The following is a 26,057-nucleotide window of genomic DNA, read 5'->3' as shown; positions in this document are numbered from 1 at the left end:
TACTATACAATAAACATTTAATAATAAGAACAAAATTGTGAACAATTTTTGAGAAGTTGACAAGAAACACTATAAATAATTAAAATGAATTATTAAATGTAAAGTTATGAACATTTGAAAAAAGCATATAAAAATTATTTAATAATATTGTATTCAAATGATTTTTTTCCAAAATTTATGCTCCTTATATAGTTTTTATTTATATCAAAGATTCTTATTTTTTAATTTAATTTATTTATTATAATAAATGAATTAATTTAAACTATATTTTTAAAATCTAATATGATTTATGTTATATTTTATTTATGATGTAGTATTTAGGTTTATTAAAACAATTTATCAATTTTAGATTAAAAATCTCATTAATAAGAAAATATGTTAGGCTCAAATAAGGTTAATTAAATAATAAAAATTTCAATAAATAATATCTAAAATAAACATTCCATAGATTTCAATTGCGATAAACAAGATTTTTTTCTAAGAACAATATATGCTAATGATTACATAATTGTCACATTGCATTACAATCTTAAAACTTATATGTATCAATTATTTTTCATACATATAATACAACATACACACATATCTATGGTACTAAACAAATCTATTATTTTTTCCCACTTATACTCTAAAAATATATAGGTTCAACTAGAAGTTTCATTATGTCATCCCTAATACCCTTGCTAGATTTTGAAAATCTATCCATATCCCTAAAATTGAAAGCTATTGACCTGTACATATCAAATTATAATCTCTTGCAAGTAGTTGGTATGTCACACTCATAGAATATATGGTATTTCACCAATTCTTCAAAATTTAACTCAATAAGCATATTGATATGATCTAAAGCTTGCTCCCTTGTTGTTCCAAGATTGTCCTTCATATAACACTCTATCTATGATTCGTTCTCTCCATGCTCTTTCTCATCCTTCAAAAAATAATTGAAATAAATATTTATGTCTTTTTTTATTAGAATGTATACTGAATAAATAATGAATCAACACTATTTACATAATAGTGGATAGGTACCTAAAAATCTCTGGAGTCATCAACTAGTCGACATCCCCATGCAACACAACTTTAGAACTTATTCATTTTTTAAATAATATCATCATGAAAAAATGTGTCAATTAAAAGCATGGGAAATAATTAGAGCATTGGAATTATTGTAGATGGTACATAACTCTTTAAATATTTAGTCAAACTTGGATGATATTTTTTAGCAATCCACTCAGCATCTTGAAGTTGTGCCTGAATAATAGTCTTCCACTTCAATTTAAAATAAAAATATATACCATTAGATTTATGGTAAAAAATAATTTCAAAAAAAATCCAAATGAACTAATATTTTTTAGATATTTAAATGCTAAATTAGATTTTGTTGCATTCAAATAACTTACATTACCAAGCATCCACTTTTGCACACGTGGACCATGTATCTTCTCTGCCTCAACAGCTATTTCCATGTATGTTTCATGGACAAATTGGAAACATGTTTTCATATATTATGGAAGTTGTTTCATCATTGAAATGTCCCACCTAATATTGGAATTCTAATAAAATAACATATACATAAATAATACCAACATATACCAGAAAATGTTATCATAATAACATATTGTATAATATATTTACATACTTGATCAAAGTTGATGCAAAAGGTACAAGCTCATCGATGGTTCCATAAGTGTCAAAAATGTCATCAGGAAGAGTAATGAGTGTACACACTTTAGCAAAGCAAAACCTAATTGCAGAGAGTTCTTTCTCATAAAGTCCACATGTATACAAAAAATAGAACTCCACATGTCATTGCCTGAAGAAATTTAGTTCCTTTACTTTTGTGTCATTCCACCATCTATTTATTTGTATCCCAAAAACCAAAATATTTGACCCTGTTAGCATTATAAGGAACATAATGAAATCCTTAAATAGATTAATTTAAAATTTATTTAAAACAAGGATAGAGTTCTATATAGTTCCCTTACTTGGATAGAGTTTTGAGCTCATTATGGTGTTGATTTTGCAAAATATTAAAATCTAGTATTGCCAATTCCAAAATCTTCTTCCTTTTGTCAGTTGACATTCTGAAAGACAAAGTAAAAAATATTATTACTAATTAGATTAGATATGGTTAGTTAGACAATATGATACTCTTGCAAAACCTTCTTCCTTTTGTCACTTGACATTCTGAAAGATAAAGTAAAAAATATTATTACTAATTAGATTAGATTTGGTTAGTTAGACAATATGAGTCTCTTGGTTAGTTAGAAAAATTAAATAAATTTATATTAAGAATAATTGAACGAAAGCTTACTGTGTAAATTATTTAGAAAGGTTCATATGAAATGATGCTTGGACTTACTCATAAACTCCCTTCATGCACATTGAAGCATTAATGTCTTGTCTAAATATCTTGATATAGTTCCATGCCTCCCATCTAGGGACTCTACACTTCCATGGGTTATTCGTAATATATTCAACCTATACAATCAAAATTAAATAAGATTATATTAATTTTAACAATGATCGAACTAAATTAATAACTCAAGAAAACATTTACAAACTACAAGTTGAAAGAATTAATGAAGCCTTATCTAAGGACCTCCTATTTGGTTAAGTTGTAAGATGAATTGATTAGTATAAGAAGGTGAAAGGATCAAGCTCTCAAAAAATAATTGATTATTTTTTTATTAAAAAGAAAACCCACATCTAATCACATTACAATATCAAACTTTTAATATGATGATGGATCACTTAGAAATTAAAATTTTGCTAACTAATTCAAAGATTAAAAGTACCTTCATGCACATATAATAACTATCAATTATTCTCTATCAAGATTAAACTTAATAAAAATCACAAATGAATATGTCATCTAAAGAATTTTATATGATAAATCTTCCTATTTTTATATTATCATAATCTAGTAATATGCTTAAATTTTGAATGCCAAAACCATTGAATGATAACTAGGTGACCCTCAAATGGAAGATGGAGGAGATGATGACCTTGAACAACCAAGTGTCAAAGAGCTCTACAATTCTCCAAGCCATTCATGAGGAAATTGACAAAAGGCATGATAAAAAGAAATGACAAACATAATCCTCTCTTGCTAGTGTGAAGAGTAGTTGTTGTCCAATGTGAAAGTTACACCGTACTCCCCTACTATTTCTTCTGGAAAAGGTACGAACAAGAGGTTGTACTTCTCTGAGAAAGTGAAAGTGATGAGATGAGACTAGAAAATTGAAAAGAGCCTCACCAAGTAGACCATTGGTTTGTGGCTTTGGTGGTGGGTGTGGTTGTTTACTTTTTGTTTTCTTTTTCTTATAGTCTAGTCTTTAGTCTTGTTTTTTGGTTGTCTGGCTTTGGGTGTCAGTTGGATTTTGTTCCTTTTTGTCAATTTGTTCTCTAGTTCGGGGTTTGCACTCATAGTGAGACCCTTGGTTTCTTTGCTTTTGTGGTTATGTAATGGCTTGGGCCTCTCCTAGTAGTTTAATAGATAATTAGAACATTTCATCATATTTCTTAGTTATTATATTAAATGAAAAGTCTATAATTAAAATTTGTTAAAATGTGTCTCGTAAATATTGTATATGATTATATATGGTCATGGGTATTTTTTGGGAGATAGAAAATCTTATTAATAATCTCAATACTATTATTTTAAAATTTCAAATTATTTATCTCAATAACTATTATGATAAAATGTTTATCATAATACTTATTTATTTATTTATTATTTATCCTCTTTATGTTTAATTCATCTTCCATTGTAGACAAGTATAGGATCTCAAACCAACTAGGAATTTTTTTAATCTATCCATATGTAATTATAATATTATTACTTAAGGAATAGCTTTTAAAACTCTCAAGATAATGCATTTATCTTGAGAACTTTGAAGAAGAAAAATTCAAATTAAGAAACCAATTGAATTTATATTGATTATTACATATTTTGTTTCAAGTGGAGAAGATCTTCAAATGAGAATAGCAATGTGCTTCTACATACCTACTAAAAATTTGAAGAAACAAGAAGTTAATAGAAAAAACATAACTTCTAATTGAGATTACAATTCTATTAATTAAAAATAACTTTAATAGCCCATTATAAGAAATAATGTTATAAAAATATAAATAGTAGAACTCAAGGATTTTGACATGCAAAATTTAGAGTTTTAAGTAGATTATAATAATATAATTTAGTAGTTAGGCTTGTTGTATACATAGATAAAAATTTAGATTGCATGTTCATTTGTGTAGACACCTAAATTGTCTTCTAATTAAATAAATATTTATACTTTATTTAGTTCTTTTAGCCTTATTTCCTCTATTGATTAAATCAATATTTCTATTTATTTGATTAATTTGTTAACCTTTTCTACTATTAATTAAAGAAATGTTTTAATTTATTTAATTAATATACCAAACCTCTTCTTTATCCATATAAGTGTAGAGTTCCAAGATGAGAGGCATGTAAGTATCAAAATATTTAAATAATAAATTGATGATTTAATCTGCATGAAGAAAGTTTATGAATGAGTCCAAATAACATCCCACACCCACCTTCCCTAAAATTTTGTACAAGTGGATGTATGATTCTGTATGTTATTTTATTGCAACTGAATATATTTTGTTGTTGAAAATACTCAAAATTTTAGTATATTTTGGTTCTATTTACAATGATTTGTTACTATAATTCTAATGATTTTTCTATATTTTAAAAATTAAAGTAGAATATTACAATTTTGACACAACTTCAAGATGCAGAATAGAGTGTTAATTATTTTCATCCAAGTTTGATTAACTATTTAAAGAGTATTATAATATATATGATAATTCTAGAAGTCACACTCATTCCCATACTTTTAATTAATATGTTTTTCCTTGATGATATTATTGAAAAAATTAAAAAATTCTAAAGTTGTGTAGTACAGAATTGTTGATTTGTTGGTGACTCGAATATATATGTACTATTTTATAAATAATTTTGATTAATTGTTTATAAAGTATACATTCCAATAAAACTTGATATTATTCTTTATTTTTAATAATCTTTGAAGGGTTCAAAAGAGAAAACCTAGAACTACAAGGTAGTAGGATTTAGATCAGGTCAACATGATTATTGAGGTAAATTTTGAATAATTGATGAAAAATATTCATGTGTATTTATATTTATATATATATATAGATAAATAATTTTCACTAAGAGGTATGATATAATGGTATAAATTTACTTTCAAAATCTAGTCAAACTTATAATTTAAGAACAAAAGAGAGATGAATGATAGATTTATTTAGTACTATTGATATTTATGTGTCTTATTAAGTTTTTTAAATGTATATGAGAGAAATAGGTTATGGGACTATAAGTGAAGGTGATTGTTACAAATATTATTAGTATTATAATTAGTTCTAAATGAAATAAATAAAAATATTTATCAAAATAAAATAAAAATTGAATATTTATTTTAGATATTAGTTATTGAGATGGTTATTATTTAACTAATATTAATTTACTCTACAACAAATTTTATTTATAGTCATTTAGAAAAAGACAATAGAGTTCACACCTAATTCAATGCTTATCAGAAACTTGCACAATAGAGAGCTTATTATAGTTGGCATCATTGATCATGCATATCTGTTGTATGAATTCTCTCATTTTTCTCCCATCGAGCATGTAGTTCAATTGTCTAGTCCTCACTCTCATGCATCTAGTTATCAAAGACCTACATAGTAGAGACCTTATTTTAATTGGCATCATTGATCATGCATTTGTCATGTATGAGTTCTCTCATTTTTCTCAAACCAAGAGTGTAGTTGCATTATCTAGTCCTCAATCTCATGCATCCAAAGCGGATTAGAAATATGATGAGAGGTTAAATGGTCACTTGAAATTATGTGTGCTTCCATAATTGAGTGTGGTTCTTGCTCAAACTTTTATTGTATCTCCTCCACCCTATACTTCTTCAGAGATTAGTACAATTTAGCAAGATGATTGTTCCCATCTAGTTTCAATAGTGTGGGATGAGTACTTGTCAGACATTATAGAGTTATTTGATAAATCACATATTGTACACATTGGGGCACATGATTGAGGACTTTTCTTTCATCTTTGATGGCAAGTTGAGCATCCCTATTATATATTTAGCAGTTTATTATGAGATAGTTCATTAGGTATCTTCACAGTTGTTTGGATTTTCTTCCTTTGATTTGGCATCTTCTAATTCCAACAAGTAAATAGTTGAGAAATCTTCCATGGCACACACTTTGAAGTCTTTCCTTCCATTTTTCATGAAGTTGCTTATGTCTTGGCCATTATATTTTTTCTTCCTAAGGAGATAAATGTGGTTTACCATTCTTATATCATCATCATCATCATTCATCTTTAGCATTGGAGCTTCTTCATTATGGAAGGATACATCATATCTTCCTTTCTTTCTTATGGGGAGATACTCACTTATATAGGAAAATTATTGATGCTCAAATCAATCATCTTTGCTAGTCTTATTTACCTAATGTCCAATCTTCAAACAACTTTTAAAACTTGCGATAGCTTGGAAAAATAATGTATACAATTAATTTAAAATAATATTAAATAAAAATGTAGAAAAGATTGTATATTAAAATAAGATTGAGTGAGCATGTCCGCTCATTTAAACGATACAACAATTACTTCTATAAGAGTTATTAATCATTAATTTAGTTCTTTGTAAAGAATCTACGATAATATGATATATGAAAATTCGTCAATAAGCAATTTTTTTTGTCCTAGTCACTGACATACATTAATTGCTTATTAAGTAGAACCAAAAGAAACTCCCTATAAATACAATAAAAGAATTGAGCGGACACATCTCATTTATTGATACAACAATTCCTTATATAATATTTTTTTATCCTTCACTCAATTCTTTGAAAATAATATACTATAATATGCTAGAAGACAATTCATCAAGAAAGAACCACTTTGTGTCCTGATAACATGCATACAATAATTACTTATTAAGTAGAACCAAAACAAACTTCCTATCAATACAATAGGACGAAGTGGGCATGTTCACCCATTTAAAAGATACAACAATTACTTATACAAGATTTTTTTATTCTTGATTTAATTCTTTGAAAAATTTTACCATAATATGATAGAAGACAATTCATTATAAAACATCAATCTTTTGTCCTAGTTTGTTACAACAATAAGTAGAATGAAAAAAAAATTCTTAAAAATACAAAAATAGGAGTGTGGGCATACACACTCATTTAAAAGTTACAACAATTAATTATATAATATTTTTTTATCCTTACTTCAATTATCTAAAAAAGATATACCATAATATGGAAGAAGACAATTTATCAAGAAACAACTACCTTTTGTCCCAATCACATGCATACAATAATTTCTTATTAAGTAGAACCAAAGGAAACTTCCTAGAAATACAACAATATGACCGAGTACACACATCCACTCATTTAAAAGATATAAGAATTATTTATCTAAGATATTTTTATCTCCAATTCAATTTTTCAAAAAAATCTACCATAATATGATAGAAGACAGTTCATCAAGAAAGTTTATCAAAAAATGCAAATCTTTTATGCAATTCTTCTAAAAAAACTACCATAATATGATAGAAAACAGTTCATCAAGAAACACCAATACTTGATAGATAAAAAATAAATTTCTTAAAAATAGAAATGAGTGGGCATACACACTCATTTATAAGAATTTTAAATCATTAATTCTATTCTCTGAAGAGAATCTACCATATATGATAGAAGGACATTCATGAAGAAACAGGCACCTTTTGTCTTGGTCACTGTATACAGTTATAAAATAGAACGAAATTTTTATCCTGAAGAAATATATAAAAAATAAGAATGAATTAATAGATACACCAATTACATATATAATTTTTTTCCCTTAACCAAATACTCTGAAAAGTATCTATGGACAATAACAATTGCTTACTAAAAACAAAAAAATCTCCGAAAAATACAAAAATGACTGAACTACAACCACGCGAAAATGTCAAGGAGACCATTAAATGTATCCATCTTAATCTGCTCAGAAAATGTATCCATCTCTCTCGCAGTATGAGGGCCAAGATGAAATATTAGCCTGGAAACAACACAAAGAAAACCAAAAGGAAATTGACATTACGTAACAATATCAACAACATCACCGACAGAAACGTGATAGAAACATGACGCATATGGGTCTCTTATATGACTATTCGTACATAATTTTATCTATCTTAATCTGCTCAGTAAATATAATGTTTTAATTCCCTCGCAGCTATGAGATTTTAGCTACAGCTCGCTCACCCAGCCCATATGACATATGAATTATCGTCGAGGCCTACTTCAGCCATTACGTAACACCTGCATGTCTCACTGGCATTATAAGTGGACACGGTGCCCTAATTTTCTGTGTCCTAATTTTTCGGAGATTTCTTTTGGTTCTATTGGATAAGCAATTCTTGCACGTCTGCGATCAGGATAAATAGCTTTTGTTATTTCTTGGTAGTTGACTAAGACTTAAGAATTAGGTTTCTATAGGTTTTGCAAGTGTTAAGAAAATTAAGATTGTATGTGCGGATAGGTTAAATAGGTTGCTTGGTCAGGAAAATTGCCATTGGCAGTGACTTAGACTCGTATGAGAATGACATTTACTTAATGGGTAGGTCATCAAATGTAAATATATCTTTCACTCATGTTGAGTGGATGGGTGCATCAGGGGACATTTGGAAAGTTAGTATTTGTTGGATAAATATGATTCATAAAAGAAAAAGTTGTAAAAGAATCTGGTATAAGGAAGGAACAAAATTTACATGTATATGTATATGGGTGTATGTGTATATGTACAGGTCAATATATGTGTGTGTGTGCATGCATATGTATATACATGTACGTGTACATACATATATACATGCATGTATATATTTGTGTGTATACGTATCTAGAGATATATATACATACATATATGCATTTATATATACATTTGTATATACATAAATATGTATGTACATATGTATATTATATGTATATGTATATGTATATGTATATTTATATTTATATCTATATGCATACATGACAAAAAAATATGCAAGACAAGACTTGTAAAAAATTACTTATCAAGATAACATGACCAAAAGAGACAAATAAAATCCAAATTCAAAGTGATCTCACCTAACTCGTGGTGCAGATCAAAACAATATATGCACAAAGACATCATTCAGTGTATGCATGTGCATTTGTTCTCTAAGTCATGTGATGCACATGTCATTCTATAGAAATTTCTTCCCTATCTCCAATGATGCTTTCCCTCCTCTTTGAAGAGGGGAACTAGTTTTTCCTACAACTACCTCCTCCAACCATCAAGGTAGTTAGTCCATTAATCAATAGGGTCATAATGCAATATAATTTTTTTAGTAAACATTATCAAGATAATAAATTCACAAGCATATCTTTTCAACCAACATCTAATTGATAATTTCATTTTCTTTAACACAAATAATCATAGCATAAATATAAACAATACATTTTTGATATTATAATTGAAACAAATATCAAAGTATTTAAAGTTTATAGTTAGTTAAAAATGCCTTGGTCAACTTAATCCAAAAATAAGGTGCGACAAAATTAGAGAAGTTATTATAAAAATAAGTGGTATCATGGTATTAATGGCTATTCAATGCAATATGTGAAGGTGAATTTGATGCACTACCATCCCATGAATTTATAAAATATTAATAATTTCTTTCACTCATCTACTTACCATCATCTACTAAAATACTCATCTATTTAAAAAGGTCTTGGTAGGTTTGAATCTTATCATTTAGAGTCCAAGAAACTCTTTTGCAAAACTACATTTTATTTTTTCTTCCTTACCATTAACAATAACAATAAAAATCTCTCTAGCTCTCTTATTATCTTATATCTTATTTGCACACTTCATTGTTGTGGCTTGCTCAAGAAAAAATATTATTACATTGAATTAGCATCTCTACATGCCCTCAATATTTTCTTCATCAATTGGTTGGTAATGTTATTAAGCATGTTTCAATTCTTTTTTTGATAGTGATTATTTTCTTTCTATACAATTTATCTCTATCCTCCTTGATAAATCTATTAGTTAGTACCACCAACTTTTTATCAAATATTATACACACAATCTATAGTATATCAATCCTTGTTGACCTAGGATTTGATATTCATAGTTTTACTAAACTAATTTGTTGTTCTTATTCCTAAATGGACATAGGATTATAGAGAATACAATTCTAATCTCCATTTTCTATATGAATACATCAGAAGGTTGAGAGACCAAATTGTGAGCTTGACCATTATTATCTATAAGACTAAATATGCTAATAACCTAATAATTAATAGAAAATGTATTGGTTAAAGCTATGAGATTTCCACAATCCATTTTGTATACTAATGTATTGGTTACTTAGGTTCTTTATTACTTTATTCACTTAAGATAAACTTAGAATTATTTTTTTATATTTATATTGAGCTAATAATAAGTCATGTTGTCTCAATTACATAAGATGAGTACAATTATCTTGATCTATCTTAATCCTTGCTTAGGGTTTCATCTTGTCACTTTTAGAAGAATTCATTTAACATTCTAATAACCCAATTGTATCCAAGTTAATATAAATATAAGATGATTTTGTGGATCTATTTATCTCTAAAGGTTTTATAACAAAATCTTGAATATGAACCTGCAAATGAAGGGGAGATGATGGTCACCCTTGGGATGTTCAGTGGCAAGAATCCTCCTAGAGGGGCAGCTAGAAAATACAAAACCACAACCAAACTGATCTCCAAGGTCGAGCCCCTCTCCAAAAAAAAAAGCTGGCGTCTAAGGACCACAACCTGAAGATTACGGACCAAGGGATTAAACTAGATTTTCCTATCAATGTCCTAAAAGAAAAACAGGGGACCATAACCAATGAAGAGAACATTGGGAACCAGAAGACTGTTAATTTGATGAATCTAGTTATGGAAGCTACCAGAAGCTAGGAGATCTGTTGGAAGTTGGTTGAGTGTGAAATTGATACCCTCAAAATGGGGGTTAAAAAGATAATTGATATCTTAAATGCTTCCCCTGGGCCTAGCAAACCAGAGAAACTCATGATTATGACACAAAAACTCTTCCAGGACATTGAGGTGATGAAATGAAATCACAAAAAAATCTGTAGGAATTTGGTTGAGATAAGCAAATAAACCATGGACAACAGTATTAAGAGGCTTGTTAAGATTAATGTCATGGTTGTTGATTATAGATCCTACCACAGGTAACTGGTGAAGGATCTACATTATAATTTGACTCATGTACAAAAGCTAGAGCATTGTCATGATATTTTGTTGTTGTCGTCATGGTATATTCCCTTGGAATATTCATTCAAGAATTTTCCCAAGAATATTTACACATGCATATCTCCTAGCACCTATCACTTGTCACTCACCACTTGAGTGTCTCCTTCACTTTCCCCTCTACCACTTGTTTGTTGGAATCAGTTCCCTACATGACTATGCTTTCTATTTTGGCCTCTAGACACTAGCACCTCATTATATTAGAAACTAGGGGGTCAATTTAGTCCTTTATTCCTTGTGGTGGTCTCCCAAGTGACATGAGCTATTTTTAGCCCTTTATTTTCTTTTGTGGCCAAATTTTACGACATGGGTATATCTTAGGCTTACAAACTTTGATTTACATGAGTCATATATTGTTGGAAATATGATTCCAAGTTGAATCTAGTTGTGATGATGATTTTTCTAGAACCTTATCTTGGTGATTTGTACAAGCCTCTAAAGTTATATCAATTTGTAAATTAGATCCTCCAGTGTCTAGTTCCTTTCTTTTTGTTATTTATAAATTTGAAATGAGATTGTCAATTTTGTATATCAATTTCCTATAAACTACAATTTTACAACCCAACTGATTTTTGACATAATAGAGGTTTAAAGGTATAAATTTTACATGTTACAAGATCATATTTGCAATGGATTGTATGGTCATACTATTTGGTCTATTATGATTTTACGAAAATAATATGTTGAGGGATGGAATGGTGTGTGGGGATATGATAATATATTATAGTTTGATGGTTGTAGATTCCAACATGTGACATAAACTCCTTAACTTAGTTATAGTGGGTAAAGTATTATATTACAATACTAGGAGACCTATATGGGTATGTTAGTTTACTCCTCATTATGTTATTAGGAAAATGTCTATATAAAATAGGTGAATTCCATTGTAAGAATGTGAGAAATTTTGATGTTTTGTTATTTTTTTGGTGCATAACAACAACATTGCTAATTATAGATAAAATTAGAGAAATCTTAAATGTTTGTTTGTTAGATCCTTAATTTTATATTTTAATCCTAGTACATGAAGCATTATTAAGATATTCCTTCTCTTTTTTTAGTTCTCGGGTTATCCATTAACAGTCAATATGGGATTCTTCTCATGTATACCTCAATGCATATTTTGTGCATATCCTTGTGTTTTTTCCATTTTGCCTAATTTTTCCACATGGTTTAAAATTTACAAGCTATTTTTTGTCCTATTTATGTATGTTTGTTAGCATTTATTTATTTTTGTGCAGCATATCCTTTATTTGTGAATCCTTTATTCAAGGTGCAATGAGATCTCATAAGATATTGGCCAGAACCTCAATTATGTGCATATCTTGTTTTAATCTTTTTTTATTTACTAGGTTATAGAACTTGTTTCATGGCATTTAACAAGATTTACACTCACAAATTCTTAGTCCCATGGATTTGTTTGATACATTACTTAATCCAATGATTTCCACACATACAAGATGTTGTAAATTTGATAATAATATTTTGGTTTTCCACTGACTAAAGTGTTGTGTATTCATTCATGATGGGACCTATTTCATTTTATTGACTACATTAGCCCATGGAATATGCTTTTTCACCTAAAAACTTGGTGCATATCCTTAGTTTTGTCTTCAATACTAGTACTTCACATTGCATAATTCCTTGGTGAAGGTGCACATCCTCATTGCACTCTTTCTTACTTCAATCCATGTCCGATATCCAATCTAAGAAAATAGTTTAAGGACATTGTTTCATTCTTGTGTGCTCGATTTCTTTCCCCACCATCTATTCCTTTATAATCATGCTCATTCCTACAACTAAGCTATGAAACGAAATCTAATAAAACCCATTCTAAATTATCACAAACAAAGAACTATCCTTTTTCCTAAATTTCACATTGAATCTTAATAGAAACATTCTAGAATTTTTATGCTAATTTTTACAATTAATTTATTCAACCATATCTTATTATGTGTTTTCCATCATCAAAATAAACTTTATATTATTTTTGCACAAATTACCTCATTCTTATTAAATTATGTTATGATTTGTACACAATCTAAAACATGAAAAATATACCTTCTTTCACCACTTACTCTTTACAGATTAAAATGTTTTCCTTTACCCATAACTATAACTCTATTAATATTACTTACCTTGATGTCAAATTTAATAGATTTATCTAATTTTCAAACATCTCTTTCATGTTATTATTAAATAATTTTAAAAACTGTAAGAAAATTAAAAACTGTAGACAATTGCAAAGAAGACCAATACCACATAACACATAGAAATACCTGGAAATACCTAGTAAAATTATACTAGTAAAAACCATGGGCAAATATTTTTCATATTTATTCTTAGGAATTTTATAGAGTTACAACAATATTTAAACTATAAATCAAAACACGACTTCCATCTACATAAAAAAAAGTTGCAAAGTCCTAATTGAAGATATCTTAGTAAATATAATAAGCATGACTTGCACAACTACATGTTAAACACATGTTGAAATTACTATTTCTAATAAGTCTCCTAACAAAAATTACTATGGATAGTAATTCTCAAATAAATTTGCACCTTCGACATGTTTCCTAACAGCAAGTGCCTAGCGGCGCACTAAACGAGAATCCATGATGACTCAACCACATCTAAATAAAAATCCAATTTAGACTTCACATTCCAGCACAAGCTACAAGAAAGGAAAGAAACATAGTAAAAAAGAAATAAGAAATAAAAGTTAATTTGTTCAATTTTCCTTAATCACTAGCTGACAATAAATTCTTACCTAGGAACACTTTTTTTTCTTAAGTCGCCTATTTACAATGATTGCTTACATAATAATTCTGACGAATAAGAACCACACAAAATCTCTACAAAAAATCTCTTCAAATGATATGACATATTACTTACAACTTTCTACTATATAAGGCTCACGAGGTGAAGTTTCTTTCCCATAATTCACTCTGAATTGAGTCTCTAAGTTTCATATATTTGTTGTTCCTTAATGGCAAAAGTAGGTCTCCATGTTAGCACTTGTCATTAGGCTAGTACTATTGGAATCGGTTGCATCCAATTTTATTAATTAGTTATTATTCAATTGCCTTTCCATCAATTATATCAATGAATTTTTTGTTTCGATGTTTATTTTTTAATTTTTCAATAGTTAGATGCATGATTTTTAAGTTTTCAAATTATATAAATTATTTTCCTTCAATCTAATTGGCTCAAACAATTTGCATCTTATTATGGGATTTTTCAGATCCACTGTTTACATGAGATTTTTTAGGCAAACTTTTAGATCATCAAAATAATATTTAGTATATTTTTATTTTTCTTTCCAAATTATTTTGAATCTATATGTAAATATTTAAATCTTTTATATCTTTATTTTAATTATCCTTGTGCAATTTGATAATATAAAAAATTTCATAAATTTGATAAATGTTACTATCATGACAAATAAATTTTGCCTTTATTAATGAGACTATGAAACTATTTATAATACTAATTGAATGTTAATTTAAATTAAACATGTTTAGAGATATTATAGTTAATTTTAAATGAAGTAACTTAAAAATAAAAAATTAACCCAAACCTTACACTAAATCAAATAGAAATCTAACCCTAAAACAATGCAAAATTTAATCCTAACTTTAAACATAATTTTAAACTAAGTAAAGTTAAATGCTATCCCTTTATGTAATTTAAGACAAAACCAAACTAAACATTAAAACTAAAAGTAAATTTTAACCTTAACCCTAACCTATAACAAAAATTAACACTAACACTAAACCAAATTTAACCACCGACCTAAACTATACAAAATTGAAAGCTAACTTTAAACATAATTGAACACTAACCCTTAACCTGAGTCAATACTAAACAAAACTAAACACCAACACAAAAACCAAACTAGCTTTTAAATCCCCACCCATAGCCAAATTTAACCCTAACACTAACACCAAACAAAATTTAACCATCAGCCTAAACTATACAAAATTGAAAGTTAACTTTAAACATAATTGAAGACTAACCCTTAACCTAAGTTAAGACTAAACAAAACTAAACACTAACAGAAAACAAAACTAAATTTTAATCCCCACCCATAACCAAATTTAATCCTAACGCAAAACAAGATTAACCCATAATCAAATTTAATAATAGTCCTAACCCTAACCCTATAAAAAATCAAATCCCAAAGTTAAATATAATTAAAAAATAAACCTAATTCAATTGTAACCATTATTAAAGTAGGACTAATGTGTTTTTGATTAGGATAAGTAGGTTTTGAGGGAGCCACAAACCCCGTACAATAGGTTTTGAAGGAACCTGAAACCCATAGATTTTTCACGGATCCATAACCAATAAAGGGTAGGATTAATGTATTAATACCAAGCCTAACTCTAATTTTAAATGAAATATTAACCATAACAATAAACCAAATTAAATTGTAACTATAAATGAAATTTAACATTCGATCTAACATAAAATCAAATTGAACCATAACCAAAATTGGTTGAATTCTAATCCTAATTACTTAATAGTGTTATTTAAACTCTAATCCTTAATATTGAATGCAAATATTATTAAGGTTCAATTTTATTTGTTATTAGGGTTCATTTTGGTTTAGTTTAATTCAAGTTAATATTTATTTTAATGTTAAATTTGATTTATTAAAAGTTTATTTTAATGGCTATACATTAGAACTAATTCTAATATTTAAATAAATTATTATACTTACAAATTAATAAATGTTTTTGTATTTAATTTCTTTTGACTTGTGCATGTGGATGCTTTATGATTAGTTATTTGTGTTGTTACTAATGGCAACCATGTTTGTTTATGTTTGGTATGTCATCTAAAGTATCTAATTTTAGTCTAATCAATAATAGATTGAGATGAACAATAAACTGCTAAGCGGCAGTCAACCGATAAGACGGAACAAATAAGGAGATGGTCAGCAGCTTTTATTTGGAGGGATGTAGATGAGATTTAAAATTCTAGCAAGGGTATTAAAAATGACATAATGAGAATTCTAGTTGAACCTATCTTTTTCTAGAGAAAAAGATACAATAATGTGTTAATTTAATGCTATCAATAAGTATGTGTCATATTAGCCTAGTGAAATTTATTTAGAAAACATAAGTTGTAAGACTATAAATGAAGGTGACAATCATGTAATTTATTTATATATAATTTTATTAAATTATTTTTTAAATAATTATTTATCAAAATTAAACTTTTAAATTTGTGAATTTTGAACTTCGAATTTTATGACTTTTTGAAACTCCTTTAAAGGTGGATTTCACTATTCACTTAGTTTTGATAAATTTTGGAACTTTTTTAAACTGTAATTTTGGTGAAATTCCAATGGGATGTTATGTGGAATTATGAATTCATATATGAAATTTCAACTTTTATCAATGATGAGAGTAGCTCCCTATTTATTTTGAATTTCTAGAAAAGGAAATTCATGTTGCAAGAACACAATATTTGACATTGTGTCATGCATACAGTCAAACACAAGTGCTACATTATTTGTCCTTGTAGAAGGTGAGACAACTATCTTCTACAAGGCTTAGTGGAGCATCTTGTGGTATGTAGGTGAAATTTGATTCAATTCCCAAAGGGAGATCTTAGCTAGGGTAGCACCAAGTTTCTCAACAAGATCATACTCCTTACTGAAATGTTGTGGAAGATAAGGGGGTGGAGGAAGAAAAGGTTGAGAAGGATGAAGAAAATTTGTGTCATGTTTATTGCTATGAGTGTTATATGTGTGAATAACTACATGATAATGAGGTTGTTGTGAAAGTTTTTGATTAAGTCTACTACTTTGAGTGGGTTGTTTTTCAAAGTTTAAATAGTCACTAGGAGGTATAGGTGAATATTTAATACCTTTGACAACAACCATTGGTTTCTTTTTTGGTTGGGGATTTGTGATTTGTCTAACAGTAATAAAACATTTATTTTGAGGTTGGGAAATATAAATTCTTTTCACTAGATATTGAATAGGATCTTTATTCACTAATGCTTCATCTCTAGAAGGGAGATTATTGAGATAAGTGAAATTGATATCATCCTCTTGCATCAAAATATCCTCATAAGACGGATAATGTTTTTGGAGAGAGATAAGCATGATACATCAGTTCTTTATCTCTATAAGGTAGATCATTGGAGTGAATATAAGGTAAAGTGTCATTAAGGAAAGTGTTAATGGTATCATCCTCCTATTCTAAAATATTATCATGGGTAGAGAAATTTTGGGAGATATAAAATCATGATCCATCAATGGTTATATCTATATAAGGGAGAGCATTGAGAAAAGTGCTAGTGCTATCATCCTCTTATTTTAAAATGTCTTTATACCTAGCATGAATTTCATGATAGGGATGGAGTGACATAAGAATAGATAAGAAAACATCACATCCATGCAATGTATTCATTATGAAATTAATTTAATCAACTAATTAAATACACAAGGGAATATTCAAAGAAACAACAATTCTCTAAACTATCATATATGTAATTACTTAGCCAATTAAGCAATATAAAATAGTAATAGGAAATGTTGTCATTAATTAATCAATTGATTAAGAAATTTGATGTAGAAATGTTATGGTTAATTAACCAATGCAAGTACATAATATTTTTTTTATAAATAATTGCATCTAAATAAAAAATATTATACAAATAGATTAGATTGCTGCCTTAAAATCAAAAAATATCTTCAACCAAGTTCCTAATTGGAGAGATGAACACTTGGGTGTATATTCAAGTTTATTGCAATGAAATTGAGATTGCAAAGTGTGTGTGAATTAACTAGATTAAATGATAGAAAAGTGGTGATTTAATAACAATAATAAGATGCATAACATAAAATCAACATAGGCCAAATCTAGATATAAGACACAAAGAGGAATTTGGATCTAAAAATGGTAGATTGGTAAATTGGATGCCCTGGTTCAATGGACTATCCATAATGATCTTCCTTGCACTCATGTAACACTATTTGTTTTCAGATCTAAATCTACACAAACGAAAATGAGAAAGAATGGTTCTACTATCTAGGGGATTGCCTAAATAAAAATTTGTGTTAGTGTTTGAAACTCCACATAAACTATGGTCGATGCAAAAGAGAGATTTTCCTAGGGAGGAAAAACACTAAACAGTAATGAAAATGTTAAAATGAAATGATTATACTTTAGAATTTAAATGCTCTCATGAAGTCTCACACAAAAGTGATGATGCAATTTTTCTTGGACAAGTCTTGCAAGTTTAGTGAAATAACATGATAGACATAAATCATAAACATGTTGATTTAATTTGATTGGATAATGCTTTCTCTTAGTAGTTATCTTTATGAATGATAATTGGTTTTCTTCATATACACTTAACAAGGTATTTTTGATGGCGAGTGGGAGTGGGACTAGGGTTTCAAAGGTGGAAAAGTGCTCTAATAGAGGGGAGATTATTTTCAGCTCGTTTTTCTCTATTGGCTTTAACCTGTGGGTTTTGGGACCTTTCCCAAAACTCAGTTTGTTGTTGGTTTCGGGAGCTTTCTCAAAACCCATTTTTGTTTGTAGGGGCCTTGATATACCCTCTGGTTGTGGGAGTCATGCAAAACCCAATCTCTTGAAGGTTAGGGGAGTCTTTCAAAACCCCTATGTCTCGATTCAAATTTTAATGCTTCTTTTATGTAATCACTTCTAGCTGGATGCTAATAGTTTTTGAGGGCCCAACATAGACTATAGCTGTTAGGCCCAATATGGAAAGCTAATGGACTGAGAGGGGAGGGGTGAATCAGTACGACAAAACTTTTCTTCAATAATAACTTTACTGTTATGCATAAACAGAATAGTGCAATAACATAAAATAAAGCTAAAAAAAATAAATAACAATCATACATGATTCACTCCATAATACATATATTTTGGTTATGCAGAAACTCTTGGTTAGAGAGAAAACCTGCGGTGGGGATGGCACCCATAAATTCACTACTGCAATAATAAAGAGTACTCGGTTAGAGCTACATTTTAGCTATTTCTGATAGCTTACCCTGTTAGGAGTAACAAGATCTGTTAGATCTACCTTGCTAAAGGATTTTACAATATTTATTCTAAATGTTGCACCTGGTTAGAGGCTTTACAATTTATAGACTTCATTAGTGTCTTTTACCCTGTTAAATGTTTCTCTTTCAACTTCACAATATTACAATAAAATCATTACAAATATCTGCAACTTTATATCTGAAATGTTATAGCAGATTATATGTGCTCAAAATAGATTACCTTGCTTATAGCATACCTTGGTAACCCATATAGTAACTTGGTAAATCCTTCTGTTTACTTTGTTCTTCAACTATTCTCTAAAAAGCTTCTCAGTGACCTCTGTGTCTCTGTAACAGTCTTCTTTTTCATACATACACCTTTTAACTCATGATGTATAAATAGATCTCTTAAGACGGTGATCCAATTCATTGCTTCGATCTTACAAACAAGATTCCTCGAATGAATAATTATACAAAATATTTCATTGGTTAGATTGATCTCAAAATCATACACAATCTTCTAGTGCAATTTCCAATATGATAACGGTTAGATGTGCCTCTATCTTGTAACACGTTTTCATATGCATGTCCAGGTTCAATGTATCTGGTAACACATTTCACTCGGTGTATATCAACTCGGTGTGTCATCTTTGTTGCTCGGTAGACATGAGAAGATACTTGGTAGACAACTCGGTGTATACTGCATTTTGTGACTACTTTCTTCTGTAACCGACTACACTGTGCATACCGACTTCTCTATGTATACCGACTGCATGATTCGATAGCGTTAACTAACTAGAGTATATAGTATGACTTTGAATATAAAAACTAATGGAAATTTGATAAGTAGTAACAATAGCTATTTTTGGTTAAGAGATGGGCTAGCCTTTTGCTACCTATTTTTTTAGAATATGGGTAGGGGATCCCAGAAAATCCTTGATGTTTGGTTGTGGGAGTCTATTGACTTCATCTAATGCTTTAGTTTGTTCTGCCAGGTGGTTTGGCATTGGTTTTTTTTTCTATTTTTTGTTGTGCTAGCTTTTGGCTAGTTCTAGCAAAATCTATTGTTTTAGTCTATTGATCTTATTTGTCTATCTTTATGGCAAAAGTTTCTTTGTAGGTTCTATATCCTGGAAAAATTAGAGGATTTCGGGTCCCTTGAAAACATGATGTGCAGGGTTTCTAGTCCCCTCAAAACCTATTTTCTCTTAATAAAAAAAAAGGTATTTTCGATTTTAAAAAAAAGTTGAAATAAAATAGTCAAGGACAAAAATTAAGACCAAAATTCAAATTATGAAAGCAAACATTTTCACTAACTATAATTTTAGGAAATTTTGATAAGATTGGTGATCTAGGAAACTAGGTCCCATCAAAATAGGATCCCCAAGAGAAAGACACAAATTTTTAGGTTTTTTTTTGGTTATATCTAGTCCTAGTTTACGTATTTAACAATAGTTAAACTGTAAAATTAATGATTAAGTTCTAGAGTAGAATAGGGCCCGAATAGGCTTAAAATGATTTAGGAAAAATGCACTTAAGTAGGTCCCAAATAGAGTGTGAAATTGTAAAGGGATATAATTTACTATATTAAACTTGCAATAATATCCTAATATTTGAAACTTATAAAATAGTTTTTCAATTTATTTCTTATTTTTGGAAATATATATTGTCTTGAGGAGATTATAAATTGCTTTGGAAATTGTGGATGTGTAAATTTGAAGACAAAATTCATCTAAAACACAAAAAATATTATTAGTAACTCTCAACCTTCTAATTGGGTTTATCATACCAATTCCTCTTATCTCTATATTAGTCACATTTATTGATGTTTCTAAAACTTATGTCTTACAAATCTTCAAAGTCAAGTTGATTTTGAACCTTTTTTCTTTCACGAAGAATAATTATTACCTCTCAATAGATAAGATTTAGGAAGTGTTACTTATGGAATTTTAGAATCCATTTTATTGGAAGTAGTGTAATGCCCCACCAGAGACCCTTAAGGAAAACAACACAACTAGGCAACTAAAGGGTGAAATATTTTATTTTTATTTTTTTAAAAATTTAAGTGCATTAATTATAGCAATAGCACATTTAATAATACAACGGAAGTCTACAACTAGATTTCCTAAGGTTTACCAATGAAGATTACTTCACAAATTATATTAACACCATGACTAATCCAATTGTTCATCTAATTAGGAAAATTAAATGCTTACGATAAAACCTACACATACATCTAAATTCCATAATGAAAGAATTAAAGTAATCAAATGCATCTATTTATCCATAATTCATTTATACATAAGATTTAAACCAATTGAATTAACATACATTCCAATGATCAAATATTACAATATCCATCAATACACGATTTCCAATAATACCACGGATTACAAGGTTACATAATCAGTTGATACAATGACCACATGCTCTCAACTGAACAATGATCATGAACAAGAGCTGGTACATGAACCACGAACTAAAAAACACTAGTGAAGCCTTTCCTCGCCTGAAGATACAATCCAGAACATCCGATCGGAAGTGGCACTACCACCCGACCATGTGATTCCAAAAGGGAAGCACCCCACCGTGTTGGGAGATAGTAGAAGACCCTCAAGAAAGAAAAATAAGATAAGTACAACGGAACTACATGACTCTACAAACATCCATGTGACTCAACTCATAAACACTTGTGACTCTAAGGAGAGAGTGTCATCGCATGGCCTAAGGTGGTTACCCAAGGTAGGCCTCCATAGGTTCTGGCCCCCATCCTGGGTTATCCTAGTAACTTCTCCCAAACCCCCGACCCCATCTAAGCGTCATGCGGACCCTACCAGTCCTTTCACAGAGACAAGGTGGTAGCTTTCCCATTCCAGGCCTTCTCACCACATCCTGAGCCTAGACAATCATTCAACCATGTGCGAGCAACATTATCTTAATTAATATTTTAGCTACCCACCCCTTAATCAATTATTAGGTCATCACTTCTTAACTAACTTTCGAGGGGTTATCCTGCCATCCACTTTGGGCATGGCCCCCACTCGAAAGCCACTCTCTCTCATAGGACACTAATAGGAAAGGTCTCTCTCTATGAGAACACTATGGTGAAATTGATAGCCATAACTAATCCTGACCAAATAACAAGTGAAAGGTACACTATCAATAAACCAGGATTGCCCATAAGGAATGTAACACACTATGGCTCACATCGACAGGCTTACACAACAACATCTGGCCAAGGGGTATATCCATATATGACATGATGACAAATTAATCAAAATTGCAACGAAATAACGCTTGACTGAAAATATCGTTAAACTAAGATTCTAAAATAGATAATCTTTTCATAAAATAGCCAAAAGCATAAATAACTTGCAATTTAAGTGATTTTAGAAGGTAAGATAATACACTCTATCATAAAGGAATTCCAAGTTGCCATTTGTACGAAAGCTAAATTTATCACATTGAAATAAACCCCTAACATATTGCCATGATTAATCAAGAATCTAATTATATGCTTTTCTGAAAATAAACTAATTTTGGAAATAATTAAATATTAAACATAACTATTTGCAAAATATTTGATAATTCCCAATTAATAAGATGCCATTTCTTAAAACATAATTATATAAATAGAAATATATATATATACATATTTTCAATAAATAAAAGAAATTGATTCATGAATTGTACAAGGGGCATGCACAAACACAGGGGCGAGTTAACTTTTTGGCATGGCACTTATACTAACCCACGGTAGCCCTGCTATCGCACAGTAGTAGATACTACAGTAGGTAGCACTACTACCTTATAGTAGCAGGTGCTACCACCGATAGTACTGCTACCATTCGGTAGCTTTGATACCGTCAGTAGCAACTACCGACCCCCCCCCTTAATATATATATATATATATATTTTAATTTAAATTAAATTTTAATAAAACACTTAGACCTCCAATTTACAAATCCCCTTTCTTTTTTTAAGAAGAAAGGAAAATTTTACCACAGAGAATATAAAAACCAGTTTCCATAGAATGTATAAATCAATTTTCACAGAGCTTTAAAAAAAAAATAGTTTCCATAGAGATTAAAATCAATTTTCACGGAGATGAACAATTATTTAAAGAACAACCATAACCAATAACAAAGATAAACAAATCTCTGGATTAAAAAAAAACTCTAAGATAGTACAGGGAAGAGAAAAACTCAATCGCGGTCCAAAATTATCGAAACTAATACCAAAACAAGAGGAAATATTTTCTCTGGCAAATACCATTTTCTCCCAAAACTTGCAACTTTTTATGCATAGTAAAATTTCTTGGAAAAATTTTGCCAGAATAATTTTTCCAAATTCCTCAAAATATTTAAATCTATAATCACCCATGGAAATAAATTCTTTGCAAAAACTAAAAATAATTTTCAAGAAAGGATTTTAGTGCAGAACATGAAATAACCAGAAAGGGGTTTTCATTTGAAAATTTATTCATAACACACAGAGGTTGAAATTTTTCTATAACTTTCATAATATTCATTTCCAAAACTACTGCATGCATTCTAAACATCTATTTAAAGCCCAAGGGTGGATGAGTATTCAAAGCCCTCCTGACCATAGGGTGAGTAATATGGTCATCCCGAGGGTGGCCACCTTAGATAACCCTCTTATAAACTTCCTCTTACACCCCAAGCCCTTCCGGGCAAGATGGATTTCAAATAGTCAAGCATATTTTATATTCTATCATATGAGTATACACTTAAGCTATTATCTATTTATGCACACACACACACACACACACACACACACACACACACACACACACACACACACACACACACACACACACACACACACACACCACAGGTGAATGTGAGAATGAGAGTGGTGAGAAGGGCAAATCTGAAATAACATCAAATTGTTGTATTTCCCCTGATCTGAAGATTAATTCCTTGTTAGACTTTTAAGAGTCAATCTTAGATTTATTTGGTCTTATTTGAGTGCTTCAATCCTCCTAATTGATCTTCCTTGTTGCAGGTGTATTGCTTCTAATTTTTGTTGATCTGTAGAATATCTTTAGGAATGAATTGTTTTGACTAATTGCTTGATTTCTTCCTTCCACCACAACCCTCTCTATTTGTATCCCATTATTTGTAATGTTCCAGACCTATACGGTGTCAAAATGCTGATCTACCGTACGGTGGAAGGGACATCCGTACGATGGCTGGGCGGTCGTACGATGACTAGGAGTCACTTGTACAGTGTTGGGTGGTCGTACGATGACTCAGGTCACCCGTGTCTTGGGGGTCATAGGGTGACTAGGGTCACTCGTATGGTGGCTTCTCTCCTTCTTCTATGTGCCTTAACCCTGCACACCCTTCCACTATGTATTTGCCTTCATTGATAATATAATTGCCAAAAAGTAATATAGTTCAAGGTCATAGAGATGTTGTGTTGCGTCTAGAAGAAATGATCAACAAAAAGTAACCAAGACAAGATAGCACTTCAGATTAATAATGATAATACTTCATATTTCAATAATGTCGAACTCAGAATAGGGAAAAATAGGGAGAGGGATGAGTCCCACTGAAACTATGAATACGAAGTAGGGAGGGTCTTTCACTTCCGAAATGGTGGACAACAGAACTCCAAATGGAATTTGCAAAAGCAAGAGAAATACCAAATTTGCATACCTATAGTAATAACTAACTCGGCCATATATATGGGCTCCAGGGAGATTCCTGAAGGGTTACAAATGGGCCAACACCAATAAGTTTATAACTAATTAATAAAAGGGGCCTGAAATATATTATTACATACGGGGTCATACAATAAATTATTTAAATTAACTATTTAATTATATCGGGGACATTACAGTCCTCCCAGCCCAAAAAATGCTTGTCGTCAATCAATTGCAGACTCAGATTCGCCCTGATCTGTTCACTCTCCCAGATGATGTCATCATGTCTGAATATTGCCTCCATCCGCCTCGCCAAAATTTCCCTCGCACAGCCATTGGACATTCCCCTTAGTACCACCTTCTTGCCATCCACTTCAAATGAGAATTCCATCCTCTTGAAGCTTTGTGTTTATTGGTCGAGGGTCTCCATCCATTGAATGTCGAAGATGACATTTATATCATCCAAATCAATCATGAAGAAATCGGCTATCACTATGTAGTTTCCCATGGTGATGTTGAGTTGTGGAACTAGATGAGTACATGACAATAGATTTCCTCCCGCTACCTTGACTTCAAATCCCTCATGCTCCTCTATATGCAAACCCGAGATAGAGTTGAGAGTAGCCCCACTATCCAACATGACTATGACCCATTGCCCTTGGAGTGTACCGAGAAGCCGAAATACACTATACTCTGGAGGGGTGGTCAAAGCAGCAATGGTACATCCCCTACAAACCAATATTGAAATTATCTCTACACGATCTATGTTTTCTTTATCCTCCCCTATTCTTTGTTGACCATCTTCCTCATTCTCTTCTTCATTGTTGGACATCACTTCAATGGCTAAGAATCGGTGCCCTGGTCCCCATGGCTCCTTGCAGGTAAAGTAGAGTTTTCTTCTCCTGAGTTCCTGCCTTGTGGCTTCATCTAATGATGGCTTCTTTAGGGTAAGGGATTGTTTGTCAT

General features: G+C 30.1%; 1 pseudogene; it reads right to left on the bottom strand.

Moving 5' to 3' along the window:
- Nucleotides 1-628: 628 nt before the first annotated feature.
- On the bottom strand, nucleotides 629-25,482 carry LOC131064594 (sesquiterpene synthase Cad-like; annotated as a pseudogene).
- Nucleotides 25,483-26,057: the final 575 nt, after the last annotated feature.

Source organism: Cryptomeria japonica, chromosome 8 (genome assembly GCF_030272615.1).
Source record: "Cryptomeria japonica chromosome 8, Sugi_1.0, whole genome shotgun sequence".
Classification (NCBI taxonomy): Eukaryota; Viridiplantae; Streptophyta; class Pinopsida; order Cupressales; family Cupressaceae; genus Cryptomeria; species Cryptomeria japonica.
The sequence above is the reverse complement of the archived record's forward strand: the minus strand, read 5'-3'. Positions and strand labels throughout refer to the sequence as shown.